This window comes from Callorhinus ursinus, unplaced genomic scaffold (assembly GCF_003265705.2).
Source record: "Callorhinus ursinus isolate GAN/ISIS: 27379988/994484 unplaced genomic scaffold, GSC_fseal_2.0 scaffold15, whole genome shotgun sequence".
In the NCBI taxonomy this organism is placed as follows: domain Eukaryota; kingdom Metazoa; phylum Chordata; class Mammalia; order Carnivora; family Otariidae; genus Callorhinus; species Callorhinus ursinus.
The window spans coordinates 9861571-9876961 of NW_027397077.1; the positions used below are offsets into that span (position 1 = coordinate 9861571).

Consider the following 15391-nt stretch of genomic DNA (forward strand, 5'->3'; position numbering starts at 1 on the left):
GTTTTAGTTCATGGGCCAAAATTTGCTGATCCCTTGGCTTTTGCCATGGATGGCTGTAGGGTCCTAACCAACAATCTTTCTTCATAATAAGGTTTCTTTTCTTTCTTTCTTTCTTTTTTTTTAATGGTGAAAAAGTTTAGATTTAGCCAGTTGGACTCAGCTTAGATGATCCCAATTTTGTTGTCAACATCCAAAGTATCATAGTCAGGAGCCAGTCGAACATATGCCTTCTTCTCTCCATCAGGCCTGATCACGGTGTTGACCCTGGCTGCGTCAATGTCCTAGAGCTTTTTCACAACCTGTTTGATCTGGTGCTTGTTGGCCTTGACATCCATGATGAACACAAGTGTGTTGTTGTCTTCTGTTTTCTCCATGGCTGACTTGGTAGTCAGGGAACTTGATGGTGTAGTGGTCAAGATTGTTTCTTCTGGGGGTGTTCTTTTGAGGATATCTGGGCTGCTTTTGGAGACACAGTGTCTTGGGCCATTGGAATGTAGGTGATATGTGGATCTTCTTTTTGGGGGGGGCTCTGTGAACGCCTTTCAGCATCGCTTTCTTGGCCTTCAAAGCCTTTGCTTTGGCTTCAGCTTTGGGAGTGGCAGGGGCTTCCCTCTTCACCTTCAGTGCCATCTTGGTGAAAGGGTATAAGGCTCATTTTCTATTTGTTATGGGGGAAACAAAGGCAGGGAAGCAGCAGAGGTTCCAGAAATCATATGGAGTGTTTCACAGATGAAACCTGTAAAACTATATTTCTTCAGTTGTATATATAGAGAGAGGGCCTTGTACATATTTTATCTCCATTTATCCCCATATTACTCTATAAGTAAACACTTCCATCCCTATTTTATGGGTGTAGAAACTGAGGCACGGGGATGACTACTAGCATGTCCCGAAGCACGATTAAGCTGGGGTTTGGGTGCAAGGCCGTCCAGTGCCAGAGCTGCTGCTCTTTATGCTCTAGGGCCGTGCAGATCTCCGTTCTCCATTTTGACTTGTCTCTGTGCCAAAAGAAAAGGCATTGTTGAGAACGTAGAAATCATCAAAAGACTTGGTAGGCAAGACCCGTGTTCTGGTCTGGACTCGTTCGTGAATTCTCGCATGACAAATCTCTTCATTTCTCTGGATCCTAGTTTTTCTGCCTCTACAATGGGTGTGTGTGTGTGTATGTGTGTGTGTGATGAAACAGCCACATCTGTTTATCTGTCACTGTGGTTCTGTGGGTTTGGGCCATGAAGGAAGAGGTGCTAGGGCCCTTCAGCACTGGAGGGCTGGGGAGAGTTGGAGAGAACAAGCCCGGTCCGGAGACCGCACCGTGGTGACCATTGATGTATAGCTGTGTAGCTATAAAGGGAACAGAGTACACATATTACTTCTTCTTGATATTCAGTGTTTCACGGTATACTCCGAGATTATACTTAGTGTTAGCCACATAAGTTCCATTTTCTTTGACCTCTTACCAGTGAAAGTCCATGAGAATGCTTAAGGAACCAGGGGCCTTGGAGCCCCACACCTACTGAGATTGTGTGTAAGAATGGGAACAATGTTGGCATATGTGCCCTTGATGAGAAGAGCCTTGCATTATTGTTGGGCCATTTGCGTGATTTCCTAAAATATCTGGCAAAGAATGCTGTGTCTCTGTTTACCGCCAGGGATCACAGCATGGCTCGGGCTGAGTACCACCTCAAAGCCCTGTGAGGGGCTCTTGACCTCTCACTCTCATATCTGGTATCTGTAAACACTCGTTTTATTCTTGGTCTTTTTCTTGTATAATTGACATTCTTTAAAATTGTTAATGTATAACAGGGCTTATGTTTCAAGTTAGTTTTCTGTTTTGTTTTAAACAGAAAGTGAAAGGAGTGCAAGCTCCTCTTCTTGTTTCAAAGTTGCTACCAGCGAACACTGTGATTGGACAAAGAGGAAACATTCAGTAGAATGTTTTATTGCCTTGTTGACGACATTGCTTGAATGCTGGTGGTTCTGCCCCTTTGATACCACACGGTTTTCTAATAGGTGTTCATGCTACATGACAAAATACCCTGTCTCCTAGTGCCAAAGGTTCAACTTAATATGTGTACCCCCAAGCACGTGCATTTGTGTGCTTTTTTTTTTTTTCTGATGGTGTTTGAAGTAAAATTGCCCATCTTCTGCACGTCCATCTATATTGTTCCTTGAGCATTCTATCTTTGCTCAAATTGTTGAAGGATGGTTGTTTCCTTCATGGTTTTTGTATTTGACTCTAATGTACATTCTAATGTGATAGAGGCAATGTATTATTGTGTAGCCATGGTTTTCTGGAGAATTTAATGCTTTAGGAATTGTATTTCAGATCTTAAATAAAATTGGTTTCTAAATTTCAAAAACCCCAAAAAACCATGGGCCTCGAGGCAGTTGTGCAATCTTTTCTACAAGTAAAACACATTTGGAAGACTTTATGGGATGGTATGTAAGTGCTCATTGCTGTATTTGTTCCTTCTAGCATTAAAAAAAAATCACTTTGATATCACAAGTCTTAATTGTATAGTTGATTTAATGTGCTTTAGAACCCAGATGTGATCATAGCCACTTTGCTTTAACTGCTGCTTCGTTTATCCGAGGCTGAATGGAATGCCACGGGGAAGTCCAGTGGGAATCTGGAAGACCAAATCAAGGACATAGCATGGCTGCTGAGCCTGTAATAGAATCTGCTTGTTTGGAGATGGAGGAAATCATATTCTTCTTTTGTTTTTTATTTGAATTGATACTAAAGACTACCTTAAAAATATCTTAAAAGTTCAACTCAAGATACAGTGAAAACCCATGGACCCATCCTGCTTCCTGTGAAATAAAACACCATCACCTTTCACTCCCCTGTGTGCCTGTCCTCATCTCCTCTCCACGCACAGGCAACTATTCCTATATAGTTTTACCACCTAGTTTTAATCCTTCAACAAGAATCTTTAGTTCTGCACATTTTGGAAGTTTATGTACATGGAATGATACTGAATATATTTTGTAACTAGCAGTTTCCTCTTAATAATATTTCTGAAATTTATCTGTAATTCACTTGTCTTCATTGTATATTAGCATGTACCACCATCTCTTTATCCATTTACTGTTGGCCGCTTGAAGTGTTTCCATTTTTTTCTAGTTCAAATGGTGCCACTGAGAATAGTCTTCTGGATGTCTCTTGGTGCACAGGTGCAAAGGATAGGTATGGGGTTGCAAGGTCATAGTGTGTGTGCATCTCACCTTTACTGGGTGATGCTCAGTTGTTTTCCAAAGGGTTGTATGAACTTATACTTCCCTCCAATAATGTCTGAGGGCTGTTTGCTCTCATATCCTTGCTAACATTTGATGTCACACTTTTTAATTTTTCTAATCTAATGGTTCCAAAATGGTGTATCGTTGTGGTTTTAATAAGCATTTCTCTGATGACTAATGAGATTGTCTTTTTATATAACCCTTTAGCTATCTTCTTTTATGAAGTATCTGTAGTCTTACGCCCATTTTCCAATTTTATCATCTTTTCCTTATTCACTGAAGTTCTTCATATGTTCTGGATACTAATTTTTTTTGTCAATTTTATGTTATACAGGTATTTCCCCCAGTTTGTTGTTCAGCCTTTTGATTTCTTTGTGATGTCTCTTGAAGAGCAGAGTTCTTAATTTTAACGTAGCTGACTTTATTCATCTTTTCCTACATGGATTTCTTTTTTTATTTAACAAGTCCTAATGGAGTACTTTCTATGTGCTAGACACTTTTCTAAGCACTTCACACATATTTACTCTCATAACATTAGAAGCAAGTATTGTTAACTCCATTTTATAGGTAGGAAACTGAGGTACAGAACGGGTAAGTGACTTACCAAGGTCACCCAGCTAGTAAGTTGTGGAGCCAGGAATTGAATGTAGGTAGTTTGAGAAGCTCTTGCTTAAGAAATCCTTTCCTATTGTGACATCATGCAATTATTCTCTTAGATCGGCCTCTGAAACTTATATTTTTCCCTTGAACCTTTAGAATTTCAGATGCTCTGTAATAGACTTGTGTGTGGTGTGTGAGGTAGTGGTAATCATTTGGATAATGATTTGTTCCAGGACATACCCGACTCTTCTGCCACACAAGCTCTGTAATGAATCCAATTTCCTTGTGTGCCCAGATCTATTTGTGGGTTCTCTCTTTTGTTTCAGTGGTGAATTTGTGCATCAGCACCACGCTGTGTTCATGACCGTGACTTTATCTGGTAGGTCGTCCTTCCACCATGTTCTACATCATCAAGGGTGTCTTGGAAAGTTTCTTACTCTTTGAAAACAAAACAGCAGGAGAATTGTTCACTGTAACACTGTATTCACTTATTGGGCTTTTGGAAATGATTTGTACTTGCTGTTGTGTTTCCGAAAAGTTAAGCAGACCCACTTTCATTTGAGTAGCTCAGGCTCGATTGATCCTCATGGCAAAAATCTCCTCCCATGCATATCTTGCAGTGGCCTCTAGAAGGCTTTAGAATCTTGTTACATGGAGGGGAAGGGATAAGGAAAGGAAAAGCAGTCTGAAAGATTAACATTCTCTCCTATTTGGGTGCCTGGGTGGCTCAGGTGGTTAAGCAACTGCCTTCAGCTCAGGTCATGATCCTGGAGTCCCAGGATCGAGGCCCACATCGGGCTCCCTGCTCAGCAGGGAGTCTGCTTCTCCCTCTGACTCTCTTCCCTCTTGTGCTCTCTGGCTCTCATTTTCTCTCTCTCAAATAAATAAATAAAATCTTTAAAAAAAAACAAAACATTCTCTCCTGTTTAACTGCAGTTACGCTGTGTCAGTTTCAGAATGCATGCTCATGAATTCCAGAAGGTATGTGGAACCTGGTGTAGTAGGATTCCATTAGTTGAAAAAACAAGATATTACATCTTAGGATGAAGCTGCCTTAGTTGACAAGAAAGAGGGGGTGGCATCCAACTGATCTTAAGTGGCTGATGTACAGTTTGGTGCTTACGTTGTCTTGATTCGTTGAAGGAATTGAACTAGAATGCCTAGCATCTGCACTGGGGATATTCCTAAACATTACATAAGAGTAATAGCAAATAGAATGTGTCTTATAGCTACTCGGGCACCGAGTGCCCTTTCCTGTGGCCCTTCTCTCCGTGGAAGGTATTACTGATGCTGCAAATAGCAGTCAACTTTCAAATAACACCAGTGCTCTATGTCCTAGCCTTTCCCAACCTGGTTGGCCAAAGTGGAGCATGCTAAGGCTTTGGGAAAATAATTAATGTTTCTTTCTGACAGAGGGGTTGAGAATTTCTAGGCAACGGAGAGCCATTTCCCTAAGTAAAACCTGACCATGTGAAGCCTGCGCAACCTTTGGGTCATAGCAAGGTCGTACCATGGACCGAAGAGATCCAACTTCTGCCCGTGCTGCCGCCCTTCATCCCTCACTCATGCCCCTTTTCACTCTGCTCCTGCCACGTGACTTCCTTGCTGCTCAGAATGCCAGGCACACTTTGGCCTCAGGCTTTGGTGCCCCCCTTCTTTCTGCCTGCAGTGTGCTTCCCCAGGTCGTTCATTCCTCCTCACGCAGGGCCTCTGCTGAGATACTATCTTCTTGGAGGGGTCCTCCCTGACCACTTCTAAAACCACAGCATCTGCACTCCCCATCCCCATGTCTCGCCTCCTCTGCCCGATTGCCTGTGTGGCCCCTGACACGCTGTGTCGTCTGCACCCCTGTGGTTATCTTCTGGAGAACAGGGACTTTTCCACTGCTGTATCTTCAGAGCCTAGAACAGTGTCCACCACGCGGAGGTTGCTTGATTGCTATTAGCTGAGCGAATGACGCTGCCCGCTAGAGAGGTGGGCACAGAGGGTCTCTGGAGCAAGCTTGTGCCCCACTACCAGCCATCTGGCCCTTTCCCAAAAGCTCCGGCAGCATCTTGCTTGTCTTGGTCAGAAACCTGCACCATTTATGTAGCTCTTTGCATGAGTATTGCTTTCATTACCTGCTAAGCAACTTGAGGCAAGAGTCTGAAATTTTGTCCCTTTCTCGAAGGCTGCGGACTGAGCCTTGCATGCTACTTTGCTTGTGGTAGGCTCCCTGTTAGTAGGATCCCAGTAGTGGTTGTCTACCCTAGGGAGGAGGGCAGTAAATTAGGCAACACTGTAATTTCTTATGCAAACTTCTGGCTCAAGTAGCATTTCCACTCTGAATTCCTGGATGTCCTTTTCTCGAATATTGTGTAAGAAAATCCCATTGACTACAGTCTTGAAGAGAGAAGGGCCAGTCTGTCTTATTCAGTATAACATCTCTCGTGCCTGGCACAGTGCCTGACATGTGGTACCCACGCTTGGTAAATGTTTACTACAAATGAGTTGCTGAAGTTAACTTTGGCTTACATGAAATTTATTATCGATGTCAAAACCTAGTCTTTACAATCACCCAAATTATTTATGCTCTCCGTACAGGATCTGTAGGGAACAACAGTTTCTCACCTGACTTCCTGTGGCACCAACACAAGAGGGTCTAGACAGTGTGCACCCCGTTCTCTAGTTGGTGTATTCACAGACGTTCAGAGTCTCCTCTGAGCAATATGTTGTTTTTACTTCCTTTAATGGTGCCCTTGTGACCTTAAACATTTCACCTACCTTCTAAAACAGAGCTGTATTCCTGTGCTCTCCTCACCGGAGAGTTTAAGCCTCGAGTGTTTGATTAATGAGGAATGAGAACCTACAGTTTAGGATTTAAAGAACTCAAGGGCAGGCAGCACCCCCCACTGATAGAGAACTCTGTATTCACAAAAAATAAAGTCAGTTATCTACAGTTCAGAACACGTTCACCTCCTAACAGCTGAGTGTGTTGAAGAGCAGCTGGTGGGCTGACCTCCACGCCGTGACAGACATGTCTTGGACCCGTCGCCTGGGGTGCGGCTGGGTGGTGCTTAGGCAGAAGCAAGTGCCAAAACTTCCGCCAGTTTTGCCAGGCAGGGTTGTATCAAGAATTCCTAGAGAATGAGGAGTTCTGGTGTATGGGTTTCTTTTTGACTGGAAGGAGCCTGGCCTGAGCAGAGCACTGGGCTCGGAGTCAGAAGACCTAGCCTTCAGCCTGAGTGAATAATTTAACCCACCGAGCCTCTGCGTCCTCCCTGAACACAGGCAGAAACATCATGAGGTGGTGTTTGCATCAAGTGAGAGGACATGATTCTTTGCGGACAGTGAAGTTCTGTGACAGGAAGATGGTGAGGTGGTATTGTATACTTGCTTGGCAAGACCCCCAGACTTGAATAACCGCGAGTATTTGTCCTCTTCTGTACCTGCACCCACAGAGCCACGTCTTTATTTATGTGCACTTTTTCTCTTTTTGTGTTGAAGTAGCGTTGACACAATGTTACATTAGTTTCAAGTGTACAACATGGTGATTCAACAGCTCTACACAATGCGGTGCTCACCACAAGTGTAGCTCCCATCCGTCCCCATACAACTCTATTCCAATACCATTGACTATATTCCCTGTGCTGTGCCTTGATTCCTGCAATTTATTTGTTATAACTGGAAGCCTGTGTCCCAGACTCCCCATCATCTCCATCCCCTCTGCCAACCATCAGTTTGTTCTCTGTCTGGATGGGTGTGTTTCTGCTTTTGGTTTGTTTTTTAGATTCCATATATAAGGGAAATGATATGGTGTTTGTCTTTCTGTCTGACTTATTTCACTTAGCATAACATCCTCTAGGTCCATCCATTGTTTTCACAGAGGGCAAGATCTTATCCATAATATTCCTGTGTGTGTGTGTGTGTGTGTGTGTGTGTGTGTGTGTGTGTGTGTGTGTACACACGGCATCTCTATCTGTTCCTCTGTTGATGGACTCTTAGGTTGCTTCCGTACCTTGGCTATTGTTAACAGTGCTGCAATAAACATAAGGGTGCATATATTTGTTGAATGAGTGTTTTTCATTTTCTTTGAGTAAATACCCAGTAGTGGAGTTAGTGGATCATACAGCAGTTCTGTTTCTAACTTTTTAAGAAGCCTCCAGACTGTTTCCCACAGTGGTTTCACCACTTTGCCTTCCCGCCAGCAGTGACTGGTAGTCTTTAAAATGACCACTGACCTCAGGTGAGAAGTTAATGCCATCGGTATTGATAGTATGTTTAATCTAGCCCATGTCTCTCTCTCATTTCTGGATACCAATTCCATAGAATCTCTTCTCTTAAACCTCCAACACCTCCTTCCTCTCCTCATTCCCTGCTGATGGCCTCACTGCCCATTTTCCCGAGCAAATGGAAACCATCAGTACATGTCTACAAGCTCCCACTGCCACATGCCCCTATCCACCTGCATCTGTCTGCAGTTGCTGCTGCATCCCTGTTGCTCTGGAAGAAACATCCAGGCCCCTGGCCAAGGCCAGCCATGCCCCTCGCACTCCGGATTGTGCCCAGCCTTGCCCCTTCGTGCCCGTGGCACGGTAGTTCTGCGTCGCCCCTGCTCTGTCAGCTCATTCCTCCGTGCCGGACCTTTGCCATCACTACATAAACATGCTGTGTTTTCTCCACAGAGGTACAAACCCTTCTGCTACTATCACAAATGTTCTCCCTCCCTCTATTGCTAAACTTTTCAGAAGACTTTCCATGCACTGTTGCATATCTCTCCTTTCCTGTTCCTTTTTGCTACCACCACTCCCCAGCTGCTCCCCTCCAGATCACTGTTGCTCTTTGTGTTGCTAAATCCAGGGGCAGGTTTCAGCCCTTTCTGTGCTCAATTCATTGGCCATGTCTCACACCCCTCCTCCCTGCTGCACTGCCTTCTCGTGGCTTCCGGGACAGCCCACTCTCTGGGTTTCCCTGTGCCTCGCCTGTGACTCCCTCTCTGTCTGCTTTCCTGATTGCTCCCGGACCCCTTCATGTGGGAGCGCTCCGGGCTGGCGTGTGGTAGGTGGGCCTCCTCTTGTTTTTGGCAGTCCTCCCTCCCTCCGGGATCTTAGAGTCTGTGGATTCAGGTTCATCCAGAAGTTGACAGAACGCACATCCCTCCAGCTCCAGTCTCGCTCCTGAACTCCTGGCTTGTACGCTTGGCCGGCCCTAGGAGAGCCATGTCCCATCCTCCTTGCCCGGTGTTTCTCCAAAACATTTGTCACCCACTTGGTGGCTGTCATCTTTGTGCCTTCCACTAGAATGGATGCTCTGCAAGGGAGGTTTTTTGTTTACTGCGGCATTCCCAGCACCTAAGAGTGACTGTTAGATCTCAATATTCAGTGTAGACAGCGGTAAGTCAACATTCTCATGTGTAGTCTCCCCGTCCCTACACCCAATGGTGCTCTAGCTCCTCATCGATGGTTGTGGTCTTGGAAACCTCTTAATAAATCCATTTGGCAAAATAATATCATTGTTTCCATATAACACCCTTTAACTGAAATCGAACATTTTAGTATGCACTATTAAGTATATTCCTTATGATTGATGTAGGGAGGCCGTTTGGATTAGTAGAAAGATCTTTGACTTTAGAGCCAGAAACTTCTGAGTTTAAATTCTTGCTCTGCCACTAAATAGCAGCAGAGCCTTTGTCAAAACATAGCAACACCAGGCCTTAGTTTCCTCATGTGTAAAATGAAATGGTATTTGTTTCATAAGATTGTTGGGAGGAATTGCTGAATATGTGGAATGCATCTAGCATAATTTGGTTAATGATTACTGTCCTTAACCGTATAGATGATCTTTAGCATTACTTGCAATTCTAAAACTTTTGAACAAAAATTTTTCTGTTTTTCTTTTTAAATGGTGACAGTTGGTCTTTGGTCAAAAGCATAATTGTTTAATAAAACATTGTTTCTGTGGTAAAAATTAGATTTGATTTACATTACTTCAACTTACAGAGTCTTTTTTGGGAATTTATTCTGCTACAAAGTTCAAGGACTGCCTTTCAGTAAAATTTACTTAACCAGAGTGCTTCGGAATGGAATGTTCTGGAGGAATTGAATCTCCTAATTAATGAGAAAGGAACTCATTTTGTGGGAGAGGCTCTTCCTAAAATGCCTTTATATGTACACTGAGCATAATTCCAAGTATATGGTGAGTGCTCAATAAATACTTGGTTACTTGTTTTTAGCTTAGAGACATTACCTTAATTTCTATATTGATTGCCCTTGACCAATAAGCTATAGGAAGTAGAAGTGATGTTACTAAATACAAACTTAACATAGGCTTAAAAATATCTTAAAGGAGATATTTGGCTTTGATCCCTAAATGTCAACAGTAGCCACTTTCAAGATAACTATCCATTGATTGTATCTGTTTGGATAAGAAGGATTGCAGGTGGCTCCAGTTCAAAGTAAGCTGATTAAAGTGGAGGACGTGCACGCCAGCCACACACCTATCCATGGGTGTACACGTGCACACCCATGGACTCTCACACCGTTAAATGGTAATTCAAAAACAAAATATCAAGTGCATGATACAGTCCAGTGCATTAGCACTGAGCAACATGTGGTAAGTGCCAAATGAGCAGAATCAATTTAAGGACTGTGATTTCAAAGAAGGCGTGTTTAGCAAACGCTAAACGTGGTCAGAGAAGGCTTCCTGGAAAAGGTACAATCAGAGCTGGGCGTTGAAGGTTGTGTTTTAAGAGGGTGGTTGGGGGGGGCGGGGGCAAGTGGGTGGTTCTCAGGCGAGTCCACAGCCACCTCTGGGAGGACCGGGGCGAGTCTGGTGATCACTGCACAGCTTCCCTTTGGGCCCAGCTTCTGATTCCCTAAGTCTGATCCTCTTTTACCGTCTGCAATTTGCGTGTTTTGTGGACTTTGGGTCAAGATGCGTGTTCTTAAGTTGGCAGGAGAGGGGGATTTAGGACCAAGTTTGTTGTGGGCAAGTGTTTGAACCATTTGGAGATGGATCCACAAGGGCCCCCTTTGGCTGTGGGCTTCTCACTGGTGATGTGGTGGATGATTCTGGGGAGATTCAGGCTTTAGACAAAGAAATATGTGGAACCATTCACAGATATTTTCCCCATCCCCTGAAAACCAAGCACATGGTTTACGCCTCGTGGCGGGGATGGGAGCAGTGGGCTTGCTGGGGAGAGCTGTGTCTATCGATTTACTTGCTCAGTTCTCTGGACTGTTTACGGGGAAATCTGGCTGTGGATGGTTGTACCGACTGGAGGTGTGTGGCCAAGAGCCCACCGTCTTACACAGGCTTTTATGTGAGTCACGAGAGGCTCTCTGTTGGCAGAGAGACTGGGGTGCAGGTGGGGAGGTTGGAAAAGGGGGCTACGATTGTCATGGGCTGACGGCCGCACTTCTCCGGAGGAACCACAGCTGCAGATGTGTGCCTGGGTTAACCATGAATGCTAAACAAGAAAACAGTCTTGTCTTTGTGGAACCTCCCCAATTTAAGTGTCTCTTTATAAAAGATAATGAGCTTTATGGCAGAGACTTACTTGAAAGCATGATCCATGTGACAGTGATCGTGAATTCCAAGCTGTTCTGCTTTGACTGGGCAGTAAGGATCATTGCTGGTCCTGGACCTGCTTGATAAATACTCTCTAAATAATGGGTGGTGGGGGACTTCTGACCCTCAATGTTTGGAACTCATAAAATTCCCTGGAAGTGCTTAGGCATCACCCTGGTTTTACAGATGAGGAAATAAATGCTCAGCCCGTGGACTGATCTGAGATCTCTAAGGTCTTCTTGTCTATCCATCTCTATCTCTTCATATGTTATTTGCTGATGAGTCCTAAATTACAGGTCAACCCCTGACCTATCAGTAACCATGACTTAGATGTTGCAAAGGCACTTCAAGCTCGATACATTCAGTGGAACCCGCATTTCCCCGCCCTGGCCTGGCTGCCCCCTCACCTTCCCTGTCCCAGTGGATGGCATCCCATCCACCCAGGTGCTGAGCCCAAGTCTGAGGATCTCTTGGATTCCTTCTCATCCCTGATCCTACCATCGGATCAGCAACCATCTTGTCCTGTCTGCCTCTGGATTTTTTATGAACCTCTCCATGTCTCTCCTGCCACCTCCCTTATCTAAACTGATATCTTAGGCATTTCCATTCTCCTCTTCACACAGTGGCCAGGTGGCCTTTTTGAACAAACCTGAGCATATTCGTTCACCTAAGTACCCATTCATAGACCCTTCTGCTGTGAATTGAGCTTGGGCTTCACATCAGGGGTCTACAAGGCTCTGTGTGATCCCTGCCTCCCTCCCACATCCCTGTCTTCTCCCTCCTTTGCCTCTGATGTTTTGGTCAGAAACATCATTTTAGGTTCTTTCAGATAGTAAATTCTGATGGCCACAGAGTTTTCAAACCCATTCCTCCCACCTGGAAGCTCCTTTTTATCCATGATTTCGTACCTAAATGTCCCTTCCTTTTGTCCTTTACTAATTCCTCTACCTAAAAAGTTCCCCCATGTTTTTCTCTGTCACTTGGACCCACCTTACTTTCTTGATAATAGTTGTTTATTTGTTAATTTGGTTATTTCCTGTACTGATAGGGAAGGGCCTATGTTTGTTTTGCTCACCTATGTGACTCCTCTGTCTCCAGCTCATCATCTCCTATTACTCTTTCCTTCATCCCACTCCAGCCACACTTGTCTCCTTGCCATTCCTCAAACATGACAGGTTTGTTTATGCCCCAGGGCCTTTGCATTTGCTGAGCTCTCTGTCCAGAAAGGGTTTTTTTGTTTGTTTGTTTTTGTTGTTTTTTGGTTGTTTTGTTTTGTTTTTACTCAGATATCTTAATGGCTGACTGTCATTTTCTTTAGATCTTAACTCAAAGTCACCTGTTTGGTAAAGACGTCTCTGGCCCCTGTGTCTTAAATTGCACCTGCCCCGCCCTCACGCCCCCTCCCCGTGCCCCGACACCTCACACTGCCTTTCTTTGCTTTATTTTTCTCCTTTGTACTTACCACCACCTACCATATGACACATCCTACTTATTTATCTTATTTTTTGTCTGTCTCCCCCACTAGAGTGAACACTCCATGATTTTCTGTTCTTTCTGTTCTGTTTTCTGTTCTTCCATTGCTGTGTGCCCAGTATCTTGAATAGTTCTGGGCACACGGGCACTCTGTAAGTGTTGGTTGAAGGAAAGGATACTTGCATGAATAATGTATGCTCCATGAAGGGCACAGAGTGGGCACTCTACACACTTTTTTGTTGTGGCGAAATATACATAACATGTACCATTTGAACCATTTTTAAGTTTACAGCTTAGTGGCATTAAATATGTTCACATTGTTGTGCAACCATCACCACCATCTGCTCTTTATTTTCTGAAATGAACAAATCCAAGAATAAGTGAGTAACTGAATGAATGAAAAGCAGGTTTACAATAAAGGTCTCTTGACTTGGGGCCCAGTGTTCTTTGCACTGCCTCGTGCCAGGAGGAGGGAGGGTGAGAAGAGGCATCTGAGTACCCTCTCAGGAGGCCTGGTAGCTACGGCAAAGGTGCTCAGACGTGTGGCACCTATTCTGTGTGGTGTCTCATAAAGGATGAGGGACCCCTCTCCACCATGCACACCTGCGTGCCTTCTCTTCTGCATCTGAGGATGCAACTCTAATGTTCTGAGCTTGTGGAATGATGCGAAAGCAAATGTTCATTTGCCTTTGAACCTTTCTTACTGGCCCCACATCATGGGGGGACCCTTCCTGCCTCCCTGCCTCTCTTGGTTCTGTTCTCATTAACCCTTTAGGAGAGGTTTCCATTGATGGCAGGGTAGTGTTTGTTTTTAATTCTAAAATAAACCAGATTAGAGGGAACACAAAATGTTAAGTTTGGGTCGGAATCACTGACTATGAAATTCTCCTGGATGGATGGAAAGGGAGGGGGTTATTTCAAACCCATAATAATTTCTTCTCATGAGCTCGTTGAATTCTGTGGAAATCCACATTTTCTTGCACTTTGCCATTTGAGGGACTTCCTGCTGAAGTTCACATTACAGGTCCCCGCCCTTCTCTATCACGCGCCTTGCCCTGGATTCCTCCGTGATGTTGCCGTGGTGTCTTTTGTTCATGACCCCACTCACATCTTAAGGCAGAAGCATAGGGCCGGCACATCTGAGGATTGGGGTCTTCTCTCTTGTGTTCCCCAATATTATGGATGCACCTACACTGTGCCTGATGCTGTGTTGGTCTGGAGGGCTCCGGGGGCACTCAGGCATAGGCCTGGCCCTCAGGAGCTTATAGCACTGTCCTGCAGGGAGAGCTATCCCTACCTGACTACTTGACAGTGTTACAAACACCAACCTGTTCTGTGCACAAGAAGGCCCTGGGAGCTCTGAGGAGAGAGAGAAACTTGCTGGGTGGGGTGGGGGTGCAGGGGCAGGTGGAGGGCGGGAGAGAGTCGACAAAGGTACCTGTTGAGGCGCGAGGTCTGTATGTGGCAGAGGGCGAAGCAGAAGGCAGAAGAGTTGGGGTGTGGGGTGGGATTGTGGTTCGGGCCAGCTTCCTCTTGGGCTTGTCAGGGGCAGACAGGAACTGGATTTAGCTGGGTTATGTTCATTTCTCTTCTCAGGCTCTAATCATTTGTTGTTTGACTTGCTTCCTGCCTTCACTAGACATATTAGTACCTGTCAGGGAATTCCTTAATTTCCACAGGTGTGGCTATGGTGCACAACCTTGCAGAGCCCAGGGTCAGTCATCATTTTGCTGGTAGCAGATGGCATTCAGTGTTACCTAAACTCACAGGATTACCCAGCCTGGTAGAAATCTAGTCGTGTCCTTTTAGATCATCAGATGTTACTTCATGAGAGTAAAGATGCACACCAAATGGTTTAATCTATTTTGATGGATTTTTAACTAGTTATGTCCATTAAAATCACTGGTCCATTCTCTTTTTTTACGGTGAAGGGTGCTAGACACTTATAGTCACTCATGTGGTAAGACTTGGTGTTAGATTGTTGATTGCAGTATTGATAATACTTGACCCCCAGCAGAATGCTCACCTTTATCTTCTGATGAGCAGAAGTCCTTAAGAGAAACTTCCAGTGTTGGAAAGGGGAAGAATATGCCTTAATTGGCAGTTTTTCTTATTCTTAAAATTAAGCTTACAAATAGCTAAATAGATGAAAACCTTAGTTATTTTCCCAAAGCTATCTATCAGGTTTTAGTTAGGATATTTTCATGTCTCGTGTGTAACTTCCCTCTCACCATGGAGACATGAAAAAGCTGATGGTCCCTGTTGCGTCTTTGCTTTATTCTCGTGGATGTCTTGGTTTCAGGCCGTACACATGCTGGTGGAGGGATATGCTACTGTCTTTGAATTGGGAAATACTGTTTTCAAACAGTGGCCCAAGAAGTTGGATGCCACCGACATTTGTTACACTGTAAAAATAACAAGAGGGCCCTAAAGTTTGACCTGTAGGTCCATCCGCTTTCTTTCTTTTTCTTTCTTCCTTCTTTTTCCTTCCTTCCTTCCTTCCTTCCTTCCTTCCTTCCTTCCTTCCTTC

General features: G+C 44.4%; 1 protein-coding gene and 1 pseudogene across 9 annotated transcripts in view; one reads left to right on the plus strand and one right to left on the minus strand.

Annotated features, from left to right (window-relative positions):
* Window positions 1-15391, plus strand: part of CACNA1D (calcium voltage-gated channel subunit alpha1 D) — a 292840-nt gene that overhangs the window by 64422 nt on the left and 213027 nt on the right. The gene's annotated exons all lie outside the window — the stretch shown is intronic.
* LOC141374242 (large ribosomal subunit protein uL23 pseudogene) lies at window positions 162-630 on the minus strand (annotated as a pseudogene).